The following is a 23,027-nucleotide window of genomic DNA, read 5'->3' as shown; positions in this document are numbered from 1 at the left end:
TATGAAATTGAGCACATTAACAGTCATCTTTTTAGTTCATAAGCAGTTATTTACAGGAAAATTAAAATCAGCTTCTAATATCCATTATCTATTGTAAAATTTTACCTCCAAATCACCAAATATTAATAATGAATTTAAAAGAAAGGCTAACTTTTATGACAGCACAATTTTCATTAATAATTTGTTAAAATGCAATTAGGTTCAGATTTACTTGGACATAAGTTCCTTGTTACATTTAAGAATTACTAGTAGTGCCTGGGGTTCAAGTCACACTGGCTGTAAGTATGCATCTGCATCAAAATCCATACTTTTAGCGGTATGGTTCCCCCTCCTTCTCGTTGTTTCCACTTTGAGGTTGAAGATGATATTTTTCAGGCATTTAAGAGAGCCAGGAGATAAAGTCCTTGAGCTTTGCAACAGCAGTCTTTCTGCCACCTGGACAAAAGTACTCACACAGCTTGTAAGTGTGAATAAGCTGTGATGGGGAAGAAATCTGTTAATGTTCCGTGTTAATAAGGTCATTCACTGCTTTTGTGAAAAACCTCATCTTCCTCCCAAAAAGCCAATGGAGAGTCATTTTCTTTAAATTCGATAATGGCAGGTTTCCTGGCTTTGCTCTCCATGGCCCAAATTTTTCGGAATTCCACCTTCTGCTCAGATGTGCTTGGCTGTCTTTTTGTTAGATTTGAAGTTGTTGCTTAAAATTTTTATAAATCTTTCTTTGTCACCCTGTGCACAAGGAAGTGGTTCTTCACTTGGGGCTTCTCTTTCACACTGTAATAGTCCTCCAGTTTAAAGACATAGCCTGTTTTTGTAATCTCTTTCTCAATTACAACAGAGTCACTGTTGGAAGACAAAAGGTATGTCCGGGAACTGAGTAATAATGTTCTGTGAAATCAGAAGTCCAGCCAGTGCAAGAATAGTGCATCAGATACAATGTATTATTCTTGTTCATAAAAAACACAAATTTCTTTTTTTCAGTGTGTTTTGTGGGACACTTAGATGTCTATAGAAATGGTGAATTCTGTAACACCACTAGAAACCATATTTCCAGAGCACATATAAAAACACCATTATTATTGGTGCCTATGTGGATTTCAAAGTTGTGCACCCAAGGTCTTGTTATATAGAGCACAACTTCAGTAGCTATCTTAGATGTTGGAAAAACTTTCTGAAAATAAATAGTTAGTAGCCTGATTTTTATTTGTGGCATTTGCCTCAATACTACTTCACAAGACTAAAAGCAGTTTTGTCTTGAGTTGGACGTAGGCAAATATCTAGAGGTATTGTAGCCTATTGTTTGAATATCCACCCATCACTCAACTTACATGTATAAGGCATCTCTAAACCTGTACTAGATTTTTGTGTGAATATCATTTGTGTGTTCATATCAGACACTCTGAAAACCATTCCTTTCATTTTTATTTTTGTAAAGTTGATACATTTCAGATACAAATCACACAAAATTGCCTTGTGGATCCCTTCCGATTATAATGACTTTTCTACAAAGGAATTAGTTTCATATAATCAGTTACCTCATTTTCTAAATTGATAAATTTTAACTTTTGACTGCTGTATTTTCCTTTCTTGTCAACACGAGGAAAAGATTTACAGGCTTCATTTTCTAACATTCCTGTCTCATGAGACACGTCACCAATCATCATTGTTGTTAATAGTTCCATTACGAATGGCAGATATTCATGTACTTTGATAACTTCTGATGGTAGATAAATAGTTTGTAGGTGCCATAAAAGCCTTTGACACACACTTTTATAAAAATCCTTTCATATTCAGTATGTATGTGATAACTTCATTTTATTTCCATTGTTACAACACTGCATGTCACATGCTGTTGCGTGCTTTATCATAAACAAGATAACGCAGTAAATGATTTTGCAGATTATCGTTTCTTATCTTATGAAGTAGAAGACAAATGCATAGCATCGAGAGATGAAATAGGGAAGGCTGTGAAAAATCACGTAGGTAAAAAGGCAAGGCATCATAGAAATCCCTGAATAATTCAGGAGACACTGACTTGAATTAACAAAAGGAGAAAATATAAAAAGGCAGCAGATGAAATAGAATTTAGATATCTAAAAAATGAGATTGACAGAAAGTTCAAATTGGGCAAGCAAGAGTGGCCAGAGCACAGTGCAAGGCAGAAGGAGTGTGCATAACTAGGGGAAATATAGATGTCGCTTATATGAAAATTAGAGAGAGCTTTGGAAGAAAGAGAAGCAGTTGAATCAAGAGTTCAGAAGGCAAGTCATTACTAAACAAAGAAGAGAAAGATAAAGAATTTTATAGTAGGTCTGTAAAGTAGAACAAACTTGAGAACAATGTTACAGATAGAGAAGAGGTAGTAGGTGACGGTGACATTGGAGATATTATAGCGCAAAAAGAATTTGACAGAGCACGGAAAAACATAAGTGGAAACAAGGTCCCTCAGAATTATTGACATCCTTGGGAGGACCAGTCATGACAGAATTATTCCACCTAGCGTGCAAGATACAAGATACATGATACAGACAAAATAGTCTCACATTTCAGGAAGAATGTAACACAGTAGGATCTTGTTAGCACATTTTTGAGAGGACTGCAGATTTAGAATGTCATAAAATGGAAAACATGCTATAAGAAATACATAATTCGATAATGATTTGACTTTTTCCTTGGTGAAGATACATAATTGTGGTACCATATTTGGGGTAACATGTGATATCATAACACCACTCTTCCTTGCATGATATCTCAATAAATGGTTATTCAGAATGTGCCTTTTCATGATTGCGTTTGGAATATCTCATCCAGAAGCACTCCCAATTATGTATTGGAAAACAAGAAGCAAAAATGTGTTATATAATAGTGACATTGCTCAAAATCCGATATATCGAACATGTACATTTCTACTTTCAATCAACTGGAATGCAAGAGAGTCACGTGGCGGGAGCTCGTAACTTGCAGCCTCCAAGATATGTACCTGACATGTGATGTAGAAAAAACTAAAAATACGGTAAGATTACTACTTTTATTACAGTTCTCAAAACAAATGAATGCTGTTTGTTTTGCATCTCTTCATTAGTGAATTTCAGCCAATTGTTGAAAAGGGGTTACCATTTCAACATATCATAATCTTATTAGCCTAACCACACTATGACATAATATTATACAGTGTGTAGTCCTATTTTCATGAAGGTTTGAAAAACATGTTAATAGTAGACTGCTTTTTTGCTCATTTTAATATTGTATTGCTCATCTTAATGAATGCATTCATCACTTCTTCATCGACATCAGAACTTGAAACATAACACGTAACTGTGTTCATTGTTTCAGTAGCTCTTGACTCTGTAGGAAGCAACAAAAGTTCTGGTTCATTCTTATGTTCACTTTCTCCTTGTTTCTGTGCCATCTGTTATTGCAAGACTTCACCAGTTACCAATAGGACTGAGAATGGCAGGACCTTTGCCACATTCACCGTATTTGTTGAAGCTAAGATAGCATATTCTTCTTACTTCGTTATTTGCTGCTGTTATTCAGTTGCTATTCCTTCGTTTTCTGGTGTGATGCTTTCTATAAGTAGCTGATCAAAGCCAGCCAGCTTTGAAGTGCTTCAGGAAGAATGTAACACAGTGGAATCTTGTTAGCACATTTTTGAGAGGATTGTGCTTTCTTACATGGAAAGGAACTTCTTACAGAATGCATGGCATCTAAGATTGTAACCTTGCTTGTCATAGTGTCAAGACATTCCAGCCTCTTTCGTGTTAGACTGATGCTGTATTTTTGTTTCGGGCATTTTGTAATGCCTTGGCCAAGTGGGTGAAGATGGATTGTACAGTTAGGAGGAAAAAACAATACATTTTTTTTTGTGGATATGACATCTTGGGGACTTCATTGCACACTGGACAATAAATAGGTGGACTTCCATGTTTCTAACACCAAACCCTGCATCTTAGGCACACAAGAATTGTTCGAGTATGGTAATTTTTACCCATGTGTTTGCATCAGCTGTTATATTTGCATGGAAATGTCCTCACATTTATAAAACATTGTTGGACTCTTCGCTTTTCCAGTTATTATTGTCACCAACTTTTATGTTCCACTTTCATTACACCATAATAAAACAGTTAGCCTCTCTTTACTAAATTATCCACCATGGTGTTTTTTTCCTCCTCCTCCTCTTCCTCCATGGCAGATTCATATTCTTGAGGAGGAAAACTTTGTTTCATAAAGCGCCTAGTATCCAGTGCATGTTGGTCTGTCTATTATTCATATGATTTTGTAGCTCATCCCTGTTGGTTTTTGAACATATTGTAAGTTTATTTCTGAATGAATTGTAAGGTGATTTTTGAATGCATGCATTGTGTACGTCATGTCTCTACCAGGGGAATCCCCGTTGCACCTAGAAATAAACTTTCTTGCAGACAGAAGGGTACAGGGCTATAAGAGCTGAGTGGAATAAAGCCGAACGGGTGAATGCAAATTGCTGTTTGTCTATGTTGCTAATTAGGTTTGCAAATGATCAGTGTTGTTACAATTACTTGTGAAATCCATAGATTCAGACTACCAGAGTGAAAATAAACGACTAAAAGGTAAGAAAGATTACGTATTATCTTCTCTGTGTATCCAAGAAAAGGAAATTTTGACAGAAAAATTTTGGCCAGACCACTACAATAGTAAGGGCCAGTTTTACAGTCCCCATTGTCAACCGTAGCAGCAGTCTGTTGTTCTGGGGGTAGCACAGAAAATGCATTGTAGGAACACATGATAACTTCTAACTGGAGAATAAGTTTTGACACTGGCAGGAACAGTTACAGAATTAGTGATGATGTTTGTTAGAACGGGGAAGTAGAAGAAATGGGGACATCACACAAATTATGGAAGAATATGACAATTCCAAATTTGTATAAAAATTTCATACTACTACTTTTCGATCTCATGCTTGAGAAGCTGGAGTGTGTGAATGAAATGTGAAACTGTTTCCTAACAGGAAGCTTTTTGCTTGTTGTAGGTCTAATACACATTTGATATTAAAAACAAAGATTCCAAGACTTACCAAGCGGGAAAGCGCCGGTAGATAGGCACAATGAACCACTGTCTACTACTGCCGTGGTTCAGGAATATTGTTAATCCTTGGCTGATACACTGAACAGTCTGAGTTGCTGTGGAGAGGTGGTTAGTCTCCTTGTGTCCCATGTTTGTGTTCAGTGATTTTGCTGTATCCTCTTCGTTTATTGCTCTCATGTCAAATGAAAACGGGTTTCTGTGGCCAGGAGCTATCAAGTGAATTAAAATACATTCACATAATTACGGAAGCCTAAAATATGTTATTAGCTTAAGATTTTATTTTATTTCCACCTTTCTGACAATCAAGCATTAATCGCCTTGCAGAACAGTGAAGTTATTTTTGTCGGTTTGCTAAAGAAATTTGGCTTTTATTAATCTTTTTCACTGAGGCAGTAAATTTATTTGAAACGGAGTATTTAATTCCACACTGTTAGCTAGTTTCAACTATTCGCATCATTTCAAAAGTGCATGTTTTCATCATCCAGCATGCATGGCATTATGCCATAATAAAGAACCAAACATGAGATGATACTGTACTGGTACTCCAAGAAAATTTACATACGTGTCAGGACATACGAATGTGCACTTAAGCTGAATTATGCATTTTAGTATGGTTCACAAAATTCTGATGCTCTTGCATATCTTGTGCTGTATTGTTTCTTTTATGACATAATGTATCATCTTTTAATGTTTAACACGTATGAACATGTGGGCTTCCTGCATCATCGTAGCTGTGCAAGCATGGTGACACTGGGAAGTTGTATGCCACTGTCTGGAACCTTTACCATTTAAAGGATGTATAAGTTTTACAATTCCAACAGGAAGTATACTGTCATTTGACATGGAAAAAGTGTATTTTCACTCTGAAAAAAAGTGTACTTTCACACTGAAAGAAGTTTATTTTTAATTGGAATGTCCAGGAATTAATTTTGTTTGTCTGTGTATACACCCTGAATAAATTTGGTATCACAACACAGGCAATCACCTAGTGAAAATGTTGTCATTCACAAATCTAGCCATTTTCCTAAATTTACTGTTGCGAGGTATAGTGTATGATTAAAGCAAGCAATATTTATGTGCAGCTTTCCATGAACCCATGTGGATCTTTTGGAAGAAGAAGAAGAAGAAAAGAAAAAAAACTTTTTTCTTCATAGGAAATCGTATTTGAGCTTAGAATGTGTTTGAAAATGCAGGTGGGCATTGAAGATAGTAGTCTGTAATGATGTGAAACCATTCTTTTAACATTTTATAAACTAGAGTGCCTTGCACTCTTTTCCAGTAATTTGGGGCTGTTTATTGTGCAAGACATTTTTTTCATAAACATGAGCAATAATAGAGGCTCCCTCAGGGGCTCAGCATTTGTTTGCTGGGTACAGGCATGGCGATCCTGGGGGTTCCTGAGCAAGGGATTGTTAAGTGTCGCCATTCCTCTGTCACCACAAGCTCTGGCCATACTTGAGTGACTACTGTGTGTTGCGGCAGTGGAATGTTGTGTGCCACAGAGGATGGGTATCTTCGCTTGACTGCCCAGATTTTGAGGATGATAAAAACTTCTATAAAAAAAAATCAGTCTTAAGATGCTCTGCACACTGATGAAATGCATGGCTGTTGGGGTGAACAGTCATTAGCGGGCAGCCTCTGGGGAACCTGCTGCACCACAGTTGTATAAGGCTTACCTAGGCACGTGACACTCTATCTGTTTATGTTCCTAGCTGCTTGTGGGACTGAGATGAATCCTTCGAAAATTTCTCTTCCTCCTCCCAGCGGAAAGGTTGGACTAATGGTATGTATCAACACCCATTCTATAAGATGGTACATGTAGCCAGTCCTCCAGACTCATGACTTCCATAGAGTTCTTCTAGCAATAGTAACAGAATGCATGGTACTAATAAGAAAGTGTTTTTGATTGTGAAACTTAAGGACACCAGCTTTGAGAGAGTTTCACCTTTTTATTTTAACAAATGTTTACAGGGCATTGCAGGAACATTAAAACCTGTCAGGGATTATGTAGTGGAACACTGTTAGTTGAGACTGCTAGTTTCCAGCAAGTGACAAACCTCCGGAAAGCTAAATGCTTCAGGGAATATGCCACAGAAATGGAACTCCACAACATCTTGAATTACAGCAAAGGTGTTGTGCCGTGCATAAATCTAGTCAACATTACCAAGCAGGAAGTGTGAAAGATGAATGGGCTCAAGAAGCGATCGTTGATGTGTAACATATATTAAAAATGATGGAAGGGTGTATTATAAAATCTTACTCCTTATTCTTTACCTTCAATAGCACGAACTGCCAGAGCATGTCAAGGCAGGTTTCCTTTGTTCAAGTGTATGGCCATATGTCCCCAACCCAATGCACTGTTTTTAAATGCCAGCACTTTGGACTCCACCTATGTATGTGAGCATGAAGCCACTTGCGGCAAATATGAGAAGGCTGCATGTAACGGAGTTGGGACTGCAGTGTCTTCCTCAAAGAAAGGAAGATACGGGAAATTAAAACTTTGAATGCAACACATCCTGTACTTGTATGGTGAGACCAAGAAGCTCTTAAAGAGCATGCAGCCTCCCCCAGTCACTAAATCTTTTACTTCAGCCCTCAAAAAGTCCATTTTGGCAGCCAACACTTCTACACAAACAGAAGTTCCTAGTGTCAGCACTATTACCTGTGTTTGTCAGTGCACTTGTCAAGTGGCAGTTGTTTCAGAGCCCATAGCCCTCCTGAGAACATCAGATAAAGCCACAGTTGCCACCATTGCGGATCACCCAGTATATCCCAAGGCAGTGCCTGGTAAAAAAAGCTGGCACTGCCTTGACCATACCTGTGGTAGCTCCTACAGAGCCCTCCCAGACCAAAAGAGCAAATGGGAAGCTTCCATCATGGACTAAAACAGGTGGTAAACCATCAGACCATGTGGACGTCATTCTACTGCTTCTGCTTCACAGCCAATGGACTGCCAAGCTCTCTTTTAGGTGTCAAGTTGGTGACGTGCTGATGCATTGTTTTGAGCAGGAGAATGGTTTTCCTCAGGGCAGTGTTTTAAGTGTTTACCGTATTTGCCATAACCATAAACAGTATCCTGCCTATGGTAAGGAGTTCTGTACAGTGCTCCTTATCTGTGTACGACTTTGCTGTTTTCTGTTTCTCCTCCAGTGTTGAAACAGTGATCTGTCAGTTGCAACTGACAATGCAGAGGTTACATGAGTGGGCTACAATGATGGGTTTTCCATTTTTTGCAGAAAAAGTGTGTGCATCCATTTTAATCATCCTCGTTGTGTTTCTAATGTAACTGACTTGCATGTGAGGGACGCCTTTTTAATTTTAAACTATCAGTGAGGTTTACAAGTCTCATATTTTACTCCAAATTGTCGTGGTTACCACAGCTGAGAAAACTGATAGCCTGAACCCAGAAGGCACTGAATGTCATAAAGTGCCTCAGCCACAGATCTTGGGGAGCTGTCGGGGCACATGTGCTCCAGTTTTATAGTGCTTTTGTGCATTCATGGCTGGACAGTGGATGCACAGTCTATGGGGCAGTGAGGCCTTCTTACTTCTAAGATTATTGATGTTGTCCACCATGAGGGGATCCTGCTGGCCATAGGTGCTTACAGGACAAGCAGTGTACACAGTCTCTGTGCTAAGGCTGGGGAACTGTCACTCAACATTGAGTGACTGCTGCTCATGGTGTGTCAGGCATGCAAGTTCCACGCAGCTCTGAATTCACCTGCATACCATCCTGCTGTTTGTCCACCTTTGGAACGCATTTTCTCCAGTTGACCATGAACAACAATGCTGCTTGGGATGTGCTTGCAATAGGTGCTTGAGTTACTTGGTGTGGAATACATACAACCCCAATTCCAGTGTTTTAACAGCGTGCCACAGTGGTTACTGCGTAGACCCAATGTAATTTTAGATTTAGTGTAATACAGGAGGGATTGCATTGTTGCATGTTTTTAATACTTTATTTTTCTTTGTTTTTAACTGGAAACCACAACCCTACAGCTGTCCTTTTGGATGGGGTGAAATGGGGATGCCTATTGATTGCTCTGTTGTTTCCCTCATCACTACCTGAAGGTTCAATTGCCTCGTGTTTCTGATGCAGAACTGGATGTGATCTTGTTAGCACTGGAGCAGGCGAATCACGCTTTGAGTGCTAAATTCTGTGTTTGTTCTGATTCTCTGAGTGCCTTTCACCCTCTGCAATGCTTGTACCCAGTAGGTAAAGTAATTCAGGTATCCAGGACACCCTCCTTCAACTACAGTGGCTGGGGAAGGAGGTGTCTTTCTGCTGCTGGGTACCAGGACACATGGGTATTGCAGGGAATTAGAGGTGGATGTGCCAGCCAAGAAGGCATGTAGTGGTCATCAGTTATTTCAGTGTGTTATCCCCCTACATGCAATCATTTCACTGATGAAAGGGGGACTGATGACCTTAGCTGTTTAGTCCCCCTTAAACATCCTAACCACAACCACCACCACCACCACCACCACCACCACCACTGATGAAATACAGAGTCATATGTTGATCAGAAGACAAGTGGCCAGAAGTGACAGATAATAGGCTGTGTCTAGTAAAGCCCATTACATGGCTGTGGCATACCTCCTTTCAGCCTTGAAGATGGGGTGAGGTCCTGCTTATTTGTCTCCGTGAAGGCCACAGTCCTTGGGTCACATGGCTTCTTGCTCCAGCAAGAGGGTTCTCCCATGTGTGGTGCTTGTGGCGTGCAGAGCAGCGTGTACATTTTACTAGACTGTGTTTAATTTTTGAACCAAAGGGCAGCAGCAGATTTTCCAGCAATCTATTTTGAACCAAAGGGCAGCAGCAGATTTTCCAGCAATCTACCCTGTATTGTAAATGAATTTGAAACAAATGTGGTTAGCATTTTAAGATTTTTTAATTTGTGAAACTTGTTTCCAAAAATTTTAGGAAGATGTACTTGGGTGACTGGATCACCCATGTTTTTTGTAAGTGGTCAGCCAGTCACAACTCCTTTTGCTATTCTTTCAGTTCTTCTATGATTGTACTTCTGTTTTAATCCCAGAAATAGCACCTTTCACCCTTCTCCGTTGTATTGAGTCCTGTGAGTTAGTGAGATTTTTGGATCAATGCAAGTGGGTGGGTGTGAGTGAATGAGGTGGTTGTGAGTGAATGAGTGTCATAGGTATCCTCTTCATTGTGTGACAACAATTTTAGGTATTTTATCCACATTCATTTCTTTTAGTGCGTTCAAGGGAGCTGATAACTTCGGTGTAGAGCATCTATAAGTTTGAGTGAGGGGCCAATTCCTCAACATAATCAATGTCAAAATCTAATTGTAATTCTGTCAGGGTCTGATGGCTTGCTCATTGTGTTGTTTACTGTTTTTCAAAATGATGACTTTGTTCGCAGTGATACCGTAGTTGGGACCTGATAAGTGAAAGAATATTTAAGTGCAGAATTTAATATTTTGGTTTTCTTTCTTGAAGAAAAGACATATTTAAATATTTAAACCCAAGCTTATAATTATTTATTGACTGGCTAGTTTCAGGCATGGCCACTTTCGCAAGCCAACTGTTATATGAGACCCCAGATTTTACGAGAATGCGTGTGTGCGTCGAATGGGATGTAAAAGTATCAGTAATAATATGGCCCACATGGTAACTGCTTAAGTATTTTGTATTTGCAATACAGTTCTATGTACGCCATTATACTTCCAATGTAGCTCAGATCTGAGTTTAAATGTGTCACAGTTGTAGTTACACTTCACTGTAGTATGTCAATATATGAGCATAATATATATTTCTTTCCCGTGTGGTGCCTTTGTTATCCAGCAAGATATGATCCATGTGACAGCAATATTTCATATAATTGAGAATTTGCTTTCGATGGAGTTTACTGTGTGTGAAGCCAACTTTTTCGTCAGATGTTGATGCTGAAGTGTGAATCACTCAACAGGAAATCAGGTGATGATGACCAGTGGCTCTCCAGATATCAGTCCTTGACTGTTCGTAACAGAACTCACTATGAAGCTGCTGTTTCGGGTAGACGTGGGTGCTAATGTGTCAGTTTATATGCAGAAAGTTAGTTTATCCACCTGCCTGTCTGTTGTGCTGCAAATGTAATGACTGGCACCTTTTTGCAAGCTGTGGTTTCACAATCTCAAAGTACGGTTGAGTCACATTAACATTAAAATTAGGTCTGCGATGCAAATTTGACTGACAATTCGTCATAGAGGACATATCACACCACATACTCGGAACTGACTTCCTTTCGTTGTAGGGACTCCTACCTGACCTGTCATCGGTGGCCATCATCATTACCTGCTTGATACCACTTCCAAACTTTTAAGCCAAAGGTGAGTGTGTCGTGTTGATGACACTGCCGGGCCTATATTAACTGGTGACTCTTCACTCGTAGAGCTCTTCAAGCAGTTTCCGGAGATTACACACTAGCCACCCACCCACAATAGCACCTGTGCAGCATTTGACTAAACACGATGTATTAACTACATCAGAACCTCTACATCATGCTCGATCGTGCTGCCTGACACGGGAGAAACTGAAGGTAGCGAAGCAGGAATTCTTATTAATGTTTACACAGGGAATGTGCCATCTATCGAGCAGTAGTTGGTCGCCTCCTCTGCCTGTGGTTCCAAATAAGAACAACGGATGGTGCCCATGTGGAGATTAGACAACTCGACGTCAGAATTATTCCCAGCCGGTCCAGTACCACATATTGTAAAGATTTTGCTTTCAACATTCAAGGTAAGCGCATTTTTACTACACTGGATTTAGTGTAAGTGTTGTACCAAATATCTCGTGACACCAGACAAGATTGTTAAGACTACACCGTGCAGACAGTTGAGTTCACTAGAATGCCTTTTGGACTTTGTGATGCGGTCCATGGATTCATGGATGAAGATACACTCGACCTAGACTTTTGCTATGTGTATATTGACAATGTTTTGATCATGTCGAGTTCTGAGGCAGAATATCTGCCACACTCGTGACAGATTTTCACTCATCTTTGTGCATACGGCCTGCTTATCAACCCACCAGAGTGCATTTTGGACGCAGCTGAGGTTCAGTTCCTAGGCTACACTATCAATGCTGAAAGTATTCAGCCATGACAGGAGAAAGTCGAAGCTATAGTTAATTTCCCCATGCTGTGACAGAGAATTAGGATGATTAATTGGTGTCACCAATTTCTATTGCTGTTCCATTCCCAACTGTGCCGTCCTGGCTGCGCAATTGAATGAATCCTTGCATGGTGCACAGAGACCAAAGGACAAACTGTCATGGAATACCAAGGTCAAGTTGGTGTTCACCAAGGTAAAGATATCCGTAACAGAAGCTACTCTCGTAATGCAGCCAGTTCCACAAGTGCCTCTCGCCCTAATTCTTGCCATGTCTGCCACTGCAGTTGGTGTTGCACTGCAACAGTGAACACTGACAGTTCTTGGCCTTTTTGGAAGTTATCACCATAATAATGCAACTGACTCACACACGACTGTGAACTGCATGCTTTGTACGTCTCGATTAACAAGTTTTGCCACTTACTTGAGGGACAGCAATTCAGCCAAGTCACAGACAACAAGCTACTGACACACACTTTCTACCAGCATTCAGAGAAAAGCATTGCCTTATCAGCTGCGCCATCTAGACTATATTGGACAATTCACCACCCATGTAGTCCGTACCGAGGGAGACCTGAATGTATCAATGGACACTCTCCCTTGGGTCAAAGTGATTGCCGATACAGTTGATTTTGAAACTCTCGCTGCAGTGCAACAAGCAGACAGCAATCTGCAATAATTTTTGATGCAAGCGTCAGGTCTAGAGCTCTGTCATGTTACATTACCACCATTAAACTTACTGATGCATTGTGATGTCACAATTACCAAACTGTGACTCTTTGTGACGGTTGACTTTAGGCAGCAAGAAGTTGCCTTCTTACATGACCTGTCACAGTTTGGAGTATGGGGCACTAAGAACACGGTGAAGCGAGCTTCTGTGTGGCCAAACGTGGACAGTGATTGTAAGTAACACGAGTGCCAGTGTATGGCCTGCAAAAAGTCAGCCAGTATGTTGGGGCACCTCTTGGCACGTTTGTTCCACTGAACCAAAGTTATGAGCATGTGCATCTGAACATCATCGGACTGCTCCTGGCATTGGAACAGTACACCAACTGTCTTATAGCCACTGAACCATTCCACATGTTGATTGGAGGTGTTCTCTGTGTTGGACATTACTACCAGAATCGTCGTGACCACATTCTTCCGAGGATAGATCACCCTTTCGGTATACCACTACAAGTTACACCAGGTCAAGGAAAGCAGTTCGAGTGATAACTTTTTCAAAGCACTCATCATCCTACTGTGAATGAAGTGCATAAGAACCACAGCTTACCACCCGGCAGCGAATGGCTTAGTTGAGCAAATGCACTGCCAACTGAAAGTGCTCTTTGGTGCCACAAATTATAGTAGTGGACAGAGACGTTGCTCTTTGTCCTCTGGGTCTCTGTGCATCAGTGAAAGAAAATCTGAAAGCCATGACTGCAGAACTTGTATATGGCTAGCCAATACAACCTCCTGGCGAGTTCTTTGACCTGTCAGACGACCACATTGTACCATCAAGACTTTGTGCACAATCTATGTATACAAATCGGGCAGCTACATCCATTTGCTCTGAGGGAGCAGCAGACCTGTTGCCCCTTTATTTCAACGAGCTACAGATATGTGATTATGTTTTTGTATGGCATGATGCAGAGCATAAGCCACTGTAGTCACCTTATGACAGACCGTACCACTTTTATCAGCAGGGGGGAAAAGACATTCAAGATCGGCATGGTGGGCACCCAATGATCTCCACCATTGACAAGCCCAAACGAGATTTCAGAACACTCTTCACTGGTATGGTCTCATCCACATACACACCCACCACTTACTCAAACATACCAGCCGCTTTACTGCCTGACACAGATAAACCACGACAAATGATGGTGGTTGGCTGCAGCCTGCACAAGACCCGTTGTGACCTAGTCTGGATTGCATGTCTGATTCAACAAGAAATATCATTGACACTAAAGGGGGAGTGGTGAATTAGATCATTAAAGGCAGTGCAGTGCTGCACATGTTAACGATTACTCCATGTATTGATTTATTAAACTCACAAGAACACACAGAATTTCATTATGTGGTCTTATACAATCTCTGAAATATCCAATGTACTATGTGACCACATTAATGTCACTGACTATATTCAGTGTCAGAACAGTGTTTTACTACATTACAGTTGTACAGCAGATTCTAATTTCTATGAATTGCTTGTAGTCCCGTGTTTGGTGATCATTGTAAGATCAAGTGCATTTCATATGTTGATAAACCATCTACTGAAATCTTCTGTGAATTTTTTTGTTGTACAAGCCTGGTTGTTTCTTTAACATTTGTTTTGAATGTGTAGTTGTTTGAATGTAGATTTTCGATTCTTCCAAAATGTCCGTTAGTTGATCACTGGAAGCATAATGTGAAATAGTTTCTCTTTATGTTTTCAATGGAGTGTTTATTTTCTCTGAGGTGTCTGCCAAAAGCTGAAAGATTATTTTCACAAACATTTATGTACACTCTATGATTTGTTTGTTCCTTATAGACTTAATGACATTCACTGCATTCAACTTTGTAAACACCAGAATGATTATATCATTGTGCTTTGTCTGTTTTATGAATGATGATGCCTCCTAATGTGTTGCTGATACAGAACCCTGTTTTACGAGTTACTTTCTTTAAAGCGAAATTTGTCCTGCCTGATAAAAGTCTCCAGTATGGAAGTAGTACAAATTTATCCTTGTTACTTGTTTTAATCTTTATCAACATGACTCTTACTATAAAGCTTTTCCATTTCATATTTAATTTCTTTTTATGTGGTTTGTTGACTAACTCTGGGTTACTGCCATTACTGATTGCCAGTCGTGCCCATATTTAGTTCTGGTTTAATATTTGTGTAGCTGAAAGTGTATTTGCTGATTTGATCTACCGCTGATCAGAAATATGGTTCACAGGTGACGTGAATGATTTGAAAGAGAGAGAAATTTACATTTGCATGACCAAGTTCACAGAACAAATGTTAAACAAACAAACAGAATTGTGCAACAAAAAATTCATAGAAAATCTCAATAGCAGCTTAATGACTCCATTCTTCATTAATCACCAAATACTAGATTCAAAGCAATTCATAGAAATGAAAATTTATTGTACAACTGTAATGTAAGATAACAGTGTCTCTCACACTGAATGTAGTCAGTGATGTTAATGCAGGTTACATATGCTGCGGGACAACTGGGAAATCTGGGGGAAAACCCTGAAATTTTTTCATCTGGGAAAAGACTGGGAAACTTCTGGGAATTTTTAGAATTCTAGGAATTTTTTGTCGTTTAATTTTCAACAAAATGTGTCAAAGGCTTTAGGACGAAGACTGTGGAAACTTCTTAACAATAAACTGCTGCCAGCGAGCGTGATGTTACAACTGTTTACATTAAGTTCGTTTACGCCGTTGTCCGTGTGCTCACGTGCTTGAGCAGTTGAGTTATGGCTACTTGGAAGTGTGGCTGTTAGTTGTATCAGCAATAGCAACAAGCAGCCAGGTGCTACTTGGAAAAAATTTTCTGGGATGCCCAAGCTGCCATATTCGCACACGGGCAGTGTGTCTGGATTGTAGTGGGGAGGGTGTTAGTCTCCTTGTAAGCCGTGTATATGTTTAGTGATTTTACTGTTTCCTCTTTGTTTACGCTTCTCACATAAAATGAAAACTGATTTCTGTGGTTGGGAGTTACCAATGAATTAAAATACATTCACACAAGTTCGAAAAACTAACCTATGTTATTAGTTTCAATTTTCTGATTTCATTTTATTTCCATGTTTTTGGCAATCGCCTTGCAGAACAATGAAGTTATTTTTGTTGGTTTGCTCAGTAAATGTGGCTTTTATTAATCTTTACCCCAGAGGCAGTCAGTTTATTAGAAACGAGGTTTTCGTTCCACACTATTGGCTAGATTCAACTGTTCACTGAATTTCAAGTGCACGGTTTCATCGTCTGGCACATATGGCATTACTCCATTATAAAGAACCAGATATGAGGTAATACAGTACGGGTACTTCAAGGAAATTTGCACTACGAAAACCATACTGAAAAGCTTAATATTAGGTTGGGGCCTATTTCAATTTGAATTTGGACATATGAGGGTGCACTTCAAGCCAAATCGTGCATTTTGTGTGTGTTACAAAATTTCAATGCTCTTGGGAGTATCTTTTTGAAGCATCATGTAAGATCTCGTAATTCTATACATGTACGAACATATGGGCTTCCTACATCATCGTAGCTGCCCATGCACAGTAATGCCTGTTTTCTGGTGCTCGCTGGCAACTGCTGAAACGAAGCTGTTTCTAATATTACAGGAAAATATGGCGAATGGTGCTTTTCAAACCATTAGTTTAAAAGTAAATTTCCTGTTACACAAGATGTATGTTAAGTGTGCGAATGTGCAATGAATTTCTTAAATTACAGAGGGTTTGACTTTCATTTAAAGCTTAACAAATTAAGGACTAGCCACTTAGAAGAATTTTGAGCCCAGAAGATCAGAGTTTAATATCGTCATTTAAAACTTAACTGGCATATTTGTGTAATGTATCTTAATGTGTAACACATGCAAAAAATACCAATATTATATGTAAAAGCTTAACTTTCCTTGTAGCTACACTACATATGTTAATTTAAACAATTATTTTTCCTATTTGTGAGTTCACACTACTTAACAGTGATGTTGCTATTGACTGACTGCATCACGTGTCCAATGCTCTGAATATCTGCTGTCATTGGCTGGTGGAGATCACGTGATACGAGCTGTAATTTACTTACAAAAGCACATTTCAATCTTGATATCAATGCTTCGGAAACTAACATGCTATTTCGAATCTATATTTTTGTAATACAAATACAAAAATATGCAGCATGAATTTTGCTAAACTTCACAGATCTCTCCAAAACTTTTTTTCTGCCGAGTTTTTTCTTCTCTGACGTTCCACATTGGTGTATAAAACCTTTAACATTCAAAGTATTGATATTTTTACACCCCCGAGGGAAAGTATACTGTCACTTATATGGTAAAATATCTTCACCTTGGAAGAAGTGTATTTTCAAGTGGGGAAAAGTGCATCTTTAACTGGGAAATTCAGGGAAAATCGAAGAATTTCTTTTTCTTGTTTGTCCGTGCATACACCCTGTACTGCAGTCACAGATTAAATTGAATATATCAGTGATTACACAAGACAATATAATAAATTTTTTTGCATCAGCAGCTCTCAAACTTATGATAACACGAAAATAAGTCAGCATGACACACAGTGGACTCCCACCAAGAACAAATTCTCCATTATACAGGGTGCTACAAAAAGGTGCGCCCAAACTTTCAGCAAACATTCCTCACACACAAATAAAGAAAAGATGTTATGTGGACATGTGTACGGAAACGCTTAATTTCCATGTTAGAGCTCATTTTAGTTTCGTCAGTGTGTACTGGACTTCCTCAATTCACTGCCATGATTTCATACGGGATACTCTACCTGTGCTGCTAGAACATGTGCCTTTACAAGTACGACACAACATGTGGTTCATGTACGATGGAGCTCCTGCACGTTTCAGTCGAAGTGTTCGTACGCTTCTCAACAACATATTCGGTGACCGATGGATTGGTAAAGGCGGTCAGATTCCATAGCCTCCATGCTCTCCTGACCTCAACCCTCTTGACTTTCGTTTATGGGGGCATTTGAAAGCTCTTGTCTACGCAACCCCGGTACCAAATGTAGAGACTCTTCGTGCTCGTATTGTGGACGGCTGTGATACAATACGCCGTTCTTCAGAGCTGCATCAGCGCATCAGGGATTCCATGCGACGGAGGGTGGATGCATGTATTTTCGCTAACGGAGGACATTTTGAACATTTCCTGTAACGAAGTGTTTGAAATCACGCTGGTACGTTCTGTTGCTGTGTGTTTCCATTCCATGATTAATGTGATTTGAAGAGAAGTAATAAAATGAGCTCTAACATGGAAAGTAAGCATTTCTGGACACATGTCCATATAACATATTTTCTTTCTTTGTGTGTGAGGAATGTTTCCTGAAAGTTTGGCCTTACCTTTTTGTAACACCTTGTATATGAAATATTGTCACATGGATCACATCTTGCTGGATATTGAAAGTGCCACAGTTAAAACAAATATATGTTATACTCTACAGTAATATACTATAGCTACAATTGTCACATACTTTAACACAGAACTGGACTACATGTAAAGTGTGATGACATTAATAGAACCGCCCACACCTAGTATGTCCCAAATACAAAATACATAAGTAATTACCATCTCAATCATGTTATTACTGATACTTATAGTATCCATAATCGATGCATCCATTCGTAAAAACTTTGTTCTTCGTAATAGGTGGCTTATGAAAATGGACAAAGCCTGTATCTTGTCAGCTAATACATAATTAGCAGCTTTGGTGCAAAGAATTAAAATATCTATCCCTTAATATTTGAGAGCTGCAATGAGGGCATTGTAAAAGCCTTTATACACAGAAGAGCCAAAGAAATTGTTACACCTGCCTAATATTGTGTACGGTCCCCACGAGCATGCTGAAGGATCCGTGTCATGGACTCCATCAATGTCTGAAGTAGTGCTGGAGGGAATTGACATCATGAATCCTGCAGTGCTGTCCATAAATCCATAAGAGTATGCTGGAGTGGAGATCTCTTCTGAACAGCACGTTGCAAGGCATCCCAGATATGCCCAATAATGTCTGGGGAGTTTGGTGGCCAGGGGGTGTGTTTAAACTCATGCCCTACATCATTACAGAGTTGCCACCAGCTTGAATAGTTCCCTGCTGACATACCGTGCCCATGGACTCATGAGGTTGTCTCCACACCCATACATGTCCATCCACTTGATACAATTTGAAACTACACTTGGCTGACCAGGCAACATGATTCCAGTCATCAACATTCCAGTGTCGGTGTTGATTGGCCCAGGCAATGCGTAAAGCTTTGTGTCAGTTTGAACGATTCTCTTAAGTCATCGTTGGTCCCATTCTTGCAGGATCTTTCTCCGGCTGCAGTGATGTCGGAGATTTGATGATGGTTGTACAGGAAATTTCCACTTCATCCCTACCTCGGAGATGCTGTGTCCCATCGCTCATGTATTGACAGCAACACCACATTCACACTCCTTTAAATCTTGATAACCTGTCATTGTAGCAGCAATAACCAATCTAACAAATGTGCCAGACACTTGTTGTCTTATATAGGCTTTGCGACCATAGCTCCATATTCTGCCTGTTTACATTTCTCTGTATTTCAGTATGCGTGCCTATACCAGTTTCTTTTGCGCTGCAGTGTATTTTTGTCTGTTGCCATTGGTGACCAAACTCATTTAATATAGTTTGAATGGAAGGGTTAAAACCTTTCCTTGACTTTGTTCATAGGACCAGAACTTCCCAACATTTTCCAATATATTGTTCACAAGGAGCTTACTGAAAGTGATTTTAGATTTAACAGTGAACTGTTTGTTCAGGGCATATGTTTCTGTTAAGTTTTCTTAGACATTATCCACAGATTTTCTTTCTTGGCGAGACTATATCAGTCTAGAAATTAGTCTTGTGTTCCGCAGTCAGTTATTCTGGAAGTCTTTCAATAGTTCAGTTTTGTCCATTGGATGTGAGACAGAGCCGTGGCCATAAAATGATGTTGGACTTGCATTATAGTATATAATAAAAATGAGAATGTGGACAAGCGAATTGAAAAAATGTGTAATAGCTCCTCACAAATAACATGCTCTCCTCCCATTTCTAAAGGAACGATGTTGATGCTTCTCTTGAGTTTTTGGTGTTTGTTAGAGAAACTGAAAATTCCATACAGACATTCCTCTCTTAGAACACATGACAAATTCACTATTTTTAATTTTTGTAACATGATTAACCAAAGTATAGCTGTACTAACTTGATGTTCATAGACCATTGACTATTCTCTGAGATCTTAGGATAAAGATAAAGAGAATTTGTCCTCAATATAGCATCAATAATAAGTTAAATAGTACTCCTGTAATTTTTTTCAGTGAAATCATGAAGTAAATATAGTTATTTAAGCTAAACTGTGGGTGGCTATTCGGCTGTCACTGTAGAGGGGTTTGACTGTTGTCAGTCAAGACATAGGAAACATTACATGTCTTAATCTTGCTTCTATGTTTGTGGCTGATTTTAGAAGGACTTTAAATTCCTTCCAACTGCTGGACCCTCTTGGTTTCATATGGTATTCATGCTATTGAACATTTTTGTGATTTTTCCTTTGGATGAATCAAACAGTGGAAAGTCTAGGTTGGAATATCAACAATATCATAAAAAGAATAGATTGGTACTCACCATAAAGATGACATTCTCGAGTGCAGGCAGGCAAATCAAAAAGACTGTTACACATTGAGCTGTTGGCCAAAGCCTTCTTAAAAAAAAAAAAAAAAACACTCAGACAAGCAGTCACGTGTAACCACTACCTCCAGCTGTTGTGACCAGAATGAAAGCAGCAGTCCAGAGTAGGGGAGGGATAGCAGGATACAGTTTGGGGGGGGGGGGGGATGTATCCAGGGACTAGATGGGACCAGGCATAGTGTTGGGAGACTGTGGGGGAGGAGGTGGAATGGGCAGTGGAACAGGAGAGGAGCAGAGAAGGGGTACATTGCCAGAGAGGACTACACAATGGGGGTGAGGAAACATGAAGTGGGTGGAGGTGATGGGGTAGATGGGGCAGAAAGTATTGGCTGGAAGTTGGAGGATAGTAGGTTACCATAGGCTGAGGTCAGTGTAATTTCAAGAGTGCAGAATGTGTTGTAAGGATAAGTCCCGTCTAAAGAGCTCAGAAAAGCTGGTGGCAGGCGAGAGGATTCGTCTGGCTTGGGCTGTGAAGCAGCCATTGAAATCAGGCACATTGTGTTTAGCTGTGTGTTTTGCCAGGACACGGTGGATCACTTTGCATTTGGTCAGTTTGTCAGTGCCTATTCATCTTGGTGATCACCTAGTTGGTGGTAAAACCAACAGAAAAAGCTGTGCAATGATTGCAGCTGAGATGCTATACGATATGGCCCAGCCTTTGATTGGAATGGATAAACCTGTGACAGAACTGGAACAGGAAGTTCTGGGTAGATGGATAGGCAAGTCTTGCACCTGGATCTTCCAAAGGAATATAATCCCTTTGGCAAGGGGTTGGGATTGGGACTACTATATGGATGGACTAGGATGTTACGGAGGTTGAATGGGCAACAGAACAACGCTTCAGGAGGGGTAGGAGGAATCGTGGGTAGTATGAACCTCATTTCAGGGCAGGATGATAGATAATCTAAGCCCTGACAAGGGATATTCAGTTGTTTCAGTTAGGGTGGTCTTGTGTGATCAAGGGGTCACTTCTTTGTAGCTGGTTCTTGGGGGTGGTGGGAGGATTAGGGGTGTTTGGTGATATGTCACAAGTAATCTGTTTGTAGACTATGTCTGGGAGGTAGTATCAATTTCAGTCCTCATTGACCAACACCTCCAAGCAGTTGCTCAAAATCTAGCCTTCCACGTCAAAGTCACTAACCACTTCCTTTGCCTCCTGGATCCCTACATGTCACTGTTGATGCCACTTCCCTGTACGTCAACATCCCTCAGCCCATGGTCTCACTGCTGTGGAACACTACCTCTCCGAGCGTCTTCGGACTTCAAACACTATGCCTCATTTATCTTACTAATGTATCGTAAAACCCAACTACTGGTATAGAAACAAATCCACAGCATATCCATGGCCACTTCCATGGCAACCTTCTATGCAAACCTGTTTATGGGCCATCTAGAGGAAACCTTCCTAGCTTTACAAAAACCCCAGATCCTTACTGTGGTTCAGGTTCATTGATGACATCTTCATTACCTGGACTCAGGGCCAAGACAACCTAGCCTTATTCCTTCACAACTTAAACACTTTCTTTCCTGTCCACTTCACATGGCCCCCCTCAACCCAGTGTACCACGTTCCTAGACAACGATCTCCTCTATGGTGGCTCTGTCCACACCTCTGTCCACTTTAAAACCACCAGCAGTACCTGCATTTCGACAGCTGTCATGCCTTCCACACCAAAAAATCCCTCCCACAGTGTGGGCACCCAGGGATGACTACCTGCAATGATAAGCCCTTGACCAATATGCTGAGGATTTGACAAAGGCCTTATATACAGGCACCTAGTCTGCAAATAGATTTTCTGTGCCACGTCCCCAGACACTCACAATCCTCCCATCACCCCCAAGAACCTCCTTTGGAGGAGTGCCTCCTTCATCACCCAGTACCACACCAGACTGGAGCAACTGAACCACATCCTTCTTCAGGCCATTGGTTATTTATCATCATGTCCTGCTCTGAGGGACATACTACCCAAGGTCGTTCCCACGCCTTCTAAAGTAGTGTTCTGTCGCCCACCCAAACTCCACATCATCCCAGGCCATCTCTATGGCACTTCCAATCCCAATCCCTTGCCACAGGGATATGATCCCTGTGGATGACCCAGGTGCAAGACCTCACTCACTCACTCCCTCTCTCTCTCTCTCTCTCTCTCTCTCTCTCTCTCTCTCTCTCTCTCTCTCTCTCTCTCTCTCTTTTTCTCTCTCTCTCCCCCTTCCCCGCTCCACAGTGGATTGCTGCTTTTGTCCAACGCAACAGTTTCATTCTGGTTGTAGCAACCACAGATAGTGGTCATGTGAGTGAGGTGTGTCTACTTGTGTGAATGACTGTGTGTTTCCTTTTATGGAGAAAGCTTGAACCACAAGCTTAATGTTGTTTGTGTTGCGCTCACATTACTCATATATGCCAACAGATGTTCAGGTTCCCACATGTTTGTATGACTATAGTGCAGTCCATACTGGGCTGCTT

General features: G+C 40.3%; 1 protein-coding gene across 2 annotated transcripts in view; it reads left to right on the top strand.

Moving 5' to 3' along the window:
* Nucleotides 1–23,027, top strand: part of LOC126353476 (DNA ligase 1) — a 108,778-nt gene that overhangs the window by 46,889 nt on the left and 38,862 nt on the right. The window lies entirely within an intron of this gene.

Source organism: Schistocerca gregaria, chromosome 1, assembly GCF_023897955.1.
Source record: "Schistocerca gregaria isolate iqSchGreg1 chromosome 1, iqSchGreg1.2, whole genome shotgun sequence".
Lineage (NCBI taxonomy): Eukaryota > Metazoa > Arthropoda > Insecta > Orthoptera > Acrididae > Schistocerca > Schistocerca gregaria.
This window is presented reverse-complemented; position numbering and strand designations above follow the sequence as displayed.